This window comes from Corvus brachyrhynchos, unplaced genomic scaffold, assembly GCF_000691975.1.
Source record: "Corvus brachyrhynchos isolate BGI_N302 unplaced genomic scaffold, ASM69197v1 scaffold142, whole genome shotgun sequence".
Classification (NCBI taxonomy): Eukaryota; Metazoa; Chordata; class Aves; order Passeriformes; family Corvidae; genus Corvus; species Corvus brachyrhynchos.
The window spans coordinates 5,496,387-5,505,144 of NW_008237226.1; positions in this window are offsets into that span (position 1 = coordinate 5,496,387).

Sequence of the window (8,758 nt, forward strand, 5' to 3'; positions counted from 1 at the left end):
ATGTTTCACCTTCCTGATGCACTTACTCTGACATAAGTGGTATTTTCCCTTCATGTTTAGTAATATGGAATTGTAAACAAGTAACAAATCCATCTTCCTTTATTCCTCAAATATAACCACCCCAGGAATTTGGTTTACAAAGTCCTTCACTACAAAAATGACAATTAAATTTTACTACAAAATAACCTCTTTGAAATCTAATGATATCTTAATAGTTTGGGAAGTGAAGTAACAGAAGCTCAATTGTTTTAGGAAAAAACCCACCCACAATGTCTTATTTTTAGTGAACCTATTTTTAGCATTCTAAAGTTAGCATTAGAATAACAAAGTAGTAAACCAAGGTCCTAGACTACTTCATTATCTTAGTTATTAGCCTGACAGCCTAAGTGACTCGATTAAACATCAATGACAGAAGAGATGAAGAGTTTAAAGGTCAATAAATACGGTGATAGGAATCTTTCAAAATAACCTTTTGCTATAGACTTCTGGGGTTTAAATGTTGACAAACTAATTATTCCTCTTCCCTAATTTAGCAAGCAGCTCTTGATCAGCTGGTCAGTGAACAGCTGATCACAATTGCTCATTTTTAAGTTCGCAGAGGTCTAACCCAACCTAAATAAAACTTGTAACCAGCAGAAATGAAAGCCAGATCCCAAGCAGTTGTTGTTATTAATTGTACTGTTGTTGGAGAAAAATCTATTCCTAGGTTTTAAAACTAATTATGCCATTGAGTCAAATTCTCATTCACAGTCCCATGGGAATGAGCCACCTCACTCATGTCCATCAGGGTAGATGAGTCTTGAGAGTATGAAGCTTTAGTATGGAAAGTGTCAAAGGAAACAGGCTACAGCATTCTCGGTTGCCTTCTTAACCTCTTAATCTCTCATAAGCTCTCTGTTTTCCCCATTGAGTGAGGATCTCAACAATTACCCTGAAAGATATAATCTAAATCCTCTATGAATTCAGAGGACTGCAGGAAGAAGAGGGCAGATAAAGGTAGCTCCACTGCCACCATGATCAATGTATAACATATTCATTGGCCAGATAGGAAATGCTTATCCTCACGGCATCCTGCTTTGGCTGTGGTGTACCAAAGAAACGGCCAGGGTGGAAGAAATCTCCCAGTTGTCTCGTTCGTTTCCTGTCAGGGAAGGATTTGAAAAAAATCCTAAAAGCTTTCATGGGAAGCATGAAGCTCCTTCAGTTCCTCACTAGCCTGTTATTAACACTGTTTGTCTCCTATTCCTGCCATTAACGACCTTGCAACTACCGGTATCAAAAAGCAGTGTATTCTTTCATATAGATGTATGTCCTGTGGTGGCTTTTCAATAGCTCTGCTGGCCATTTGTGCTAGCTGCCCCTCTTTTATATAAAGGGAATTTGAGATTATGTGTACATAAAAATACAGGTAAGAAGTAGAAAATGCATCAGTCATAAAAAGAAAATGAGCCACATGTAACAAAAAAGAATTTTACATCAATTTCTCTAAAGTTGTACAGCTACATGAGGCTTGGTAAGCACAGGGGAAATAGAAAAGCAAAGAACATACTGTGCAGAGCAGGACAGGATATTGAAGCATTGACAGAAGTAAAGGGATCCTGGGGATACAAGGATAAAACAGTGCAGGGGATAACAAAAAATAGAGCAAACACTGGACAAAAAGGCTCTGGAAGGAAAGAGATAGCAAAACTTTCACCCCAGTTTTAGCCAGTATTATTCTTTCCCTCTTCGCAGTTTCTCTTCAAATGCTTCCAGTGTTTTGTCTGATCCTGGCTGCTTTATGGCCCACTTCCACCATGCCTGTAAGTAGTGGCTTAGATGGAAGAGCTTTCAGATGAGTACTGCAAGAGAGAATCAGGCTAGAAAATGGCATATGTGCATGATAAGAAGGCCCCAAGGAACAGACCAGCCCAAATAAAAGAAAAAATTGGGTATTAGTTTCACTGAAAAGGCTGGAGGGCTTCACTGGGACTGCTGAAAAATTGCATCTGAGTGGAGAAAGCACTATACTAGGTTTTGATGGCTTTGTGATCAAAAGTTTACTGATAAACTGCACTCCATCGTCATGAATTCTTCCTTCTATTAATTAAAAGATGTATCAGTCAGATTTGCATGCTGTAAAATTAATATATGGCTGGAGATTAGTGGGTTTTCCACATTTTTCAACTGACTTTTTTACTGGAACTAAAAATCTGGCTCTCTGATATCGCATGTATTTGTTCTAAAATCTATACAGCAATCATCTAGTGCTTGGAGGTGGGTATGTGTCTAAGCATTTTCTTAGATGTTATAGACTGAACCTCTATGCCATGAAATGAACACAGAGATATCTGAGTGCTCACAGGTGGCAATATTTCTCCACTTACAACCAGTGAGTCCCAAAGGACAAGAAAGCAAAATTTGCCTGGTATAGGGGACATCAAACACAGAAAAAGAGAAATGTGGTAGTAAATTGGAGCAATACTTCTGATCTCCCCACGCTTGCCTCCTGGCTGTGTACAGCTGATGATGCTCCTTCTACACAGCTCTTTGTCTGGACTTGGTTGTTAGTTCACATTGACTCTGTCCATACTAATAAATTAGATAGCCCTGAAGAATGTTTCCAGGCGCTAGAAATCAATCATTCACCCTTTTAAATTGTCTGGGGGGTACTGACAGTTTAATAGCACGGACACAAGCCATCCCATGCCAGCCAGCCTCAGAAACAGAAGAGCCCTGGGCACATTGACACTGCCCCTTGCCCCCTGTTGTCAGGTTGAAGCCAAACTTGTCATAGTCCTGGTGTGGAGTCTGAGGACAGAGGTTGTCCCAGCCCTTCCTGTTGAACTGTGCCTCTGCAGATCAAGCCCATGCTGTCTGGAGTTATTTGAGCCATTGCAGTGGTGTCCTATTTACCCAAATTGGGACATTAAGGGCCAAAACTGGTGCCAGGAGGTCACAGAAGCCCCCAGCTCCTCAGTAACAGGTACTGGCTCCCAGCCTCTTAATGTCTCACAGCACTTGCAGCCCCATTCACACATGTATTTACTGCTGCATTAGTGTGAAGAGACTGTTGTGCACACAGAATGTCTCAGTGGGATGTTCTTGGCACTCAGGAATGAGGAGCCAGGAATGAGGAGCCACGGCTGCAATGGCTGCGCCCCCCCGCCTGCAGCTGCTCCCTGTGTCCTGCTTCGTCTCTAAGCCTCAGACTCAGCTTTTTAGGAAACTGAAATGATCCTGTAGTAGAGTAAGAGAATTATAATGTCTCATGCAAAATGTAAGAAAAATGGCATACACTGGTGGTATTACCAGTTTACTAAGGAATATTTGATGGAAATCCTCTTTAGTTCTCATACAAGGAAGGTTCTGCTTTGTTGACTGTCCTAAACCCCAGTGAAACTCTAGTTATAAAACCTACCTAAGCAGATGAAAATACATTAATAAGAAGCCCTCTCTGAACATAAAGGTCATTCTACTCATCTTTTGCAGTGTTCAGACACGCTGATGTGCAAATCTACTTTATCAGAAAGGTTTTTTTGTCCACATTTAGCTGCCCCATAGAGAGGGAAGTAATACAGTGACCCTCACTGTCAGAGCTGCCTCTTCTTTCCACGTAACCTGGTGCTCTTGTGTTCAGACCAGAACCCAGCTCACTCTCGCATAGGTTTGACCCCTGTATTGCAGCTTCTTAGGAACAGGATATGAGCCAGCAATTTGTAGCAGCATCATTTTAGTGCTGTTTATTTGTTTGGCTCAAAGATCAACAGCTGTTTTATTTCTTTCCTCTCTTTGGCCATTCAGCCACTGCTCTGATTCCTGTAAGTGCATTATCGTAACTTTCACAGCACAGAGGGAGCAACAGCTTTGCTCCGACTGACATCCCCTTCTACCTGGGTGTATGTTAAATACATGGCCAGAGGGGACTGCCCCCAGCAAAAAGATATTTCTAATCTCCATTTCTAATCTCAGATGCCTAAACCTCATCCCCAGACACTCTATAAAGTGATTTGGTTTAACTGAAAATTGAGATGGGAGCAGCAGCACTGGTGGAAGCTTAGCTCCCGTTGATACTGTAATTACTTTTACTGATCATTTCATTCACACGTGGTCTGCCCTCAAGGACAGAAGTGCTGTTCACATGGCAAAGATGGGAAAGGTGGAGCAGGTATCAGCATCATTTTCAGGAAGAAGCTGTAAGGGAAAAATCCCAACTGATTCAACTAAACCTAGCAAGCCAGATAAACATGGTGAGTGAAACTACTCACTGATAGTAACTTCTGTCAGTTTTGCAAAGAGAAAAGAATATTCTTTTTGCTGCTATACCCACTCAGCACCGTAAATCGCAAGTCTTTAAGAGTTAAAAAAAATAATTTAAAAGGGACCTTCCCCTACACAGATTTTTTTCAGAAATAATATCTCTTGTGGAATCACAGGCCAAGTTTAAAAAGAATCAGGTCCATTGCAAAAGAATAGTGCACCATTTTATTCTTCTACAGTGTTTTTGGAAGGTATTTTGTAGGCAACAAACTCCATTGTTGTTTCAACAACATATGGACATTCAAAGTGTAGGCACTGTTGCATTACTTAAAATAGTAAGTTGACTCTTATTTTTTGGTTTGAAGGGGAATTGCCAGCCAAACTCTAATTGAGGTCTCATTGAGAATTAGTTAATCAGACTCTGTGTTTTGCCTGCTGGAAGGGCGTGAAAACTTTCAAGCAAAATATTGCCTCATTCTCAAGCCTGGATGTAAAAAAAATATATATATATTCAATTTAGCTGTCTTTAATAAAACAAAAACTGTCCATTTACTTCAAGAGCTGTTGCAAGGAGCATATGCAGCTGTACTAAGAGTGACTAAAATTTTATTTGACAACCAATAGGGTAATTAGTAAATTAAAGCTTGTTTGTTTTGATGTCTGATTTATTTGAGTGACATCCGGATTTCCACTTTAAACATTCTTTTTTTCAAAATTCATCACCACTGGATTTTATTCTTTTAAGTTTATTCCTCTGGAACACAGCTCTGCTTCCTCCTGCTGCAGAAGACCAGCAGATGGTAATCAGATCTCAGTGGGTTTTTTTAATTTCTTAAAGAAATCTTGTATTTGTCAGTTTGCTTAACACTAAAGACTTCAATGCAAACCCTGACTACAATATGTCAAGGGAAAGTCTACTTATGGAGGAAGTAAAGTTACATAATCTCATTTTCAATTACATTTCATTTAGGGCATATTCTCATCATCACCCACTATTAAATACAAAGATTCTTGACAAGGAACTCCTTGAGGAAAACATGTCATGTTTAAGGATATATAGCACACATGCTTTGTAAAGGGCCAGAAACCTTGTTTAAAAAATCCTAACAGCTCAGTGCTTTAATTATTCTGGGAGGAGCCTCTGCAAATCTGACCCATACAGCTCCCATTAGGGAAAGTCTGGTGATTACAGCTGGGGTACAATCCTCTTGTCAGCGCACCATGCTTTCCTGCCACGTGTTAGTGGCATCTTTAGGGTGGATGTTCACAAGACAAATTTCCTGCTAAGACATGGACATGTTACATTCAAGATTAAAGGAAGGTAAAGGACACTTCAGAAAATCCATGTTTCTGATGTTTAAATGTTATGGGCTAGTTTAGTCCCTGGCAGGGAGCTATTGCTAAGATGAACTTTACACAGTTTATTTTTGCTTTAGAGAAATGCACCCTTGTACATGGGGCAACGCGAAACTGTGCCAAATGGACCTCTGTAAGAGCTGTCACCTTGTTATTAAAAAGAAATTTGGGTTACTTGAAGGAAGTGTGATCTCAGAAAATGCCTGCCCAAAACTGGGGACACAGGTGATGGATGGGTCACACTGTTATCACAGCCAGGTTGGTGTCACATTCTCTGCAGAACAGAAGCCTTGAGGAAGAACATCTGGGAAAGGAAATTCAGCCATCTTCCTCTGTGCTCTGCTGGGGGAGCCAGAGCAGGGGCATCTGGTCCTGGGGGAAGGAGTGGGACAGATGGCTTTAAAGCCAACCTGAAATATATATAAATTAAGCAAGATTTTAAAGGAGTTTGGACTAAATTATTCTTTAGTAGAAGTTTGTTGGTGTTTGTGGAGTTACGCCCTGGATGAATTGGGTTCTCTGGCATGAGAAATGAATACTGCCTGACTTTAAATAGAGCATGAGCTGTTTGCAGTTGAGCCAGGCTTGTTTCCTCATGGAAAAAAGTTCCTTGCAACCTTTGTACCCCATGATTTTGTGTCCTTATAAATGGGCTGACTGAATGAGACAAAAAGTAGCAGAGTACCATGCTGTGTGTACATGACAGGCAGACTTATTTAAAAGTCCTAACTTATGAGCTGGCTTTTTCCAAGGCCATAGATTTTCATTAGCTATTTGCTGTGTTAATAAGAGACAACCACAGCAACAAGTGGTACAAATGTTAGCTTTGAAACACAGAGCACCTCTTAAACCAACATAACTGGCAATAAATGGTGTGTGTATATTCGCTCATTTGGCAAAGGTAGAAGTTCAAATTATGTCTTATGGCCAGTTGACATATACCTGACCAAATTCATCCCTAGGGCAACTCCACCGGCTTCAGAGAGGCTACTCAGGGAATGAATTTGCAATTTTTCTCTTAACATCACTTCATTCCAAACAGATTTTTTTTTTCATGGGCTATTCAGTATGAAAAAAAGCTGAAACTCCTCAGAAACAGGACTGCAAAGACCTGTATATTGTTTCTGGCTCTTCCTTCGTGCCTCTGTCACAATTACTATTTCTAATGTGTGGCTATTTGCTCCACACACTTTTTGTGGAGCAGGAGCTATTTCTTACCTTTATACTGCACCAAAATAAATCAGGCTTTTGCTTCCTTAAAGACTTCTAAAGAAGTCATATAAAAATTCAAGACACTAACATTGAAAGAATAACAAGTTAGCCTGAGGAATGGTCAGCAGAATTAGTCCAATCTGCTCTCCTGTTGGACCTTGTTCAGGTTGAGGTAGCTGGCCCTTCTCTGCATCTACATCGTGTCAGAGCATACAGATGAGACCAGTAGGTAATTCCCCAATTCTTTTCTAGTTTAACTTCTTGCTTCAAAAACTTGGACACAGCAAGCGTGGCAAAGTCCCATTTGGCTAAATCCTCCCTCATTCATTTTTTTATGTTGGCTCAGACCAAAAATGCACACATATAAACCTGAATACACAAATATAACCTTACTGTGGAGTCCCAGGAGGACATTTAGTTATGTGCTACCATTTTCTTTGACTGTATTTGCTGGGAGTCTGTGCATAATGCAGCTGCTTATGAGTAATGAGCAATTTGGTGAGCTGAGGCTGTTAGGAGATGGCTACTGAGAGCCCAAACATGGGAGGACAGGCCTCTCTGCATCTCTGCAGATGTGGTGAGATCAGTGGATCTCTCCACCAGCCAGAATGGCAAAGGGTAGTAGGAGCTGGATGTTTTCTCTTGTTCACCTACCCTGCAGAACATGTTGAGGAGGTATGCTGGTGACCCAGCCAGAAGTATAGACCTGCCTGTGAAACCATTCCCACCAGCTGCAGATCTCACCTGAAAATGGAAAATCTGGTACTCGGTGATGTAATCAGCACAACCACAGAGACAATAAAATTTTGACCAAGAAACACCCTCCTTTTCTGGGAAGAGCTGCAACACCATTCTTTGTCTGTAGGTGCTCTATCTATTGGGATATAAAAAAGCTTTGTCTGTTGGAATTTATAGAGTTGGGCTGCTCTTGCATGGAGATGGGTAATTTCTTTGTGCCACACGCTCTGTAGCTAATGCTACTGTCACAACTCTATGTCTTGCCTGCATGGTATTTCTCAAATTTGGCCCTTAGAGTGTAATTGGTGGAGACAAAACCACTTAATTCAATGAAACCAGTCTAGAAGTAATTTGTGGATTTTAAAATAAAGTATTTAAAATTTAAAAATGTGCTGTCAAAATTGTATCATATATTCAATTTCTACTACAATTTAATGCATAAAAGCACAAAAAAAATTTAAATTCTCATTCTGTTATATATTCAGTCATGTATGTTCTGTGTATGTGATCTGCATGGTCCTTCTTTCATCCTGGCATCATGCTACTCAGTCCAGCATGCTGTGAATCCACTTTGATTTTTTTTACTGAGATTTTCTGGTTTTCTATCTTCAGAATTGATATTGTCTTGCTGAATTTCTGCCTATTTCCCATCCCTGTGGGGCTGCAGAGTTCAAGTCCTCCCGTGCCTCCCTGTTCTGCAGTTCCTGGGGACTCCCCCAGCCATGTCAAAGCTTATTTGCCCCGGCTGAGCTGCCTGGGAGGCAAGGGACTGGGGCAACATGCCTGTTCAGGCTGATACACTTGTGCATTAAAATCCAGGGTAATAAGGAGAGGAAATGCACGGCTTGAAGCTGTCTGCTGGCCATATCCTATGCGAGTTCTCCCTTCAAATATTATTATGCTCCTTTTTAAAATTAATTCCAAATAAAACACGTTGGTGGATGCAGTTTCTGAAGCACTGGTGGCTGAGTTTTCGCGTTAGTCACACGGATGTGCTACTGGCAATGGAGACTTTTGCATAACCTGCTGCAAATATATGACAGACAGCTTGTCAGGAAATGCTCAGTATAGGCAATGATTTGGGACTAATTTCATGGATGTTTTCCAGTTTCTATTTTCTCCCCCTGATCTTCCTTTCTCTATCTCTGAACAAGAGGGCTCCTGAAATTTCCTGCTTAACATCTTTCACTTTGAATAAAAGATATGCTAAACA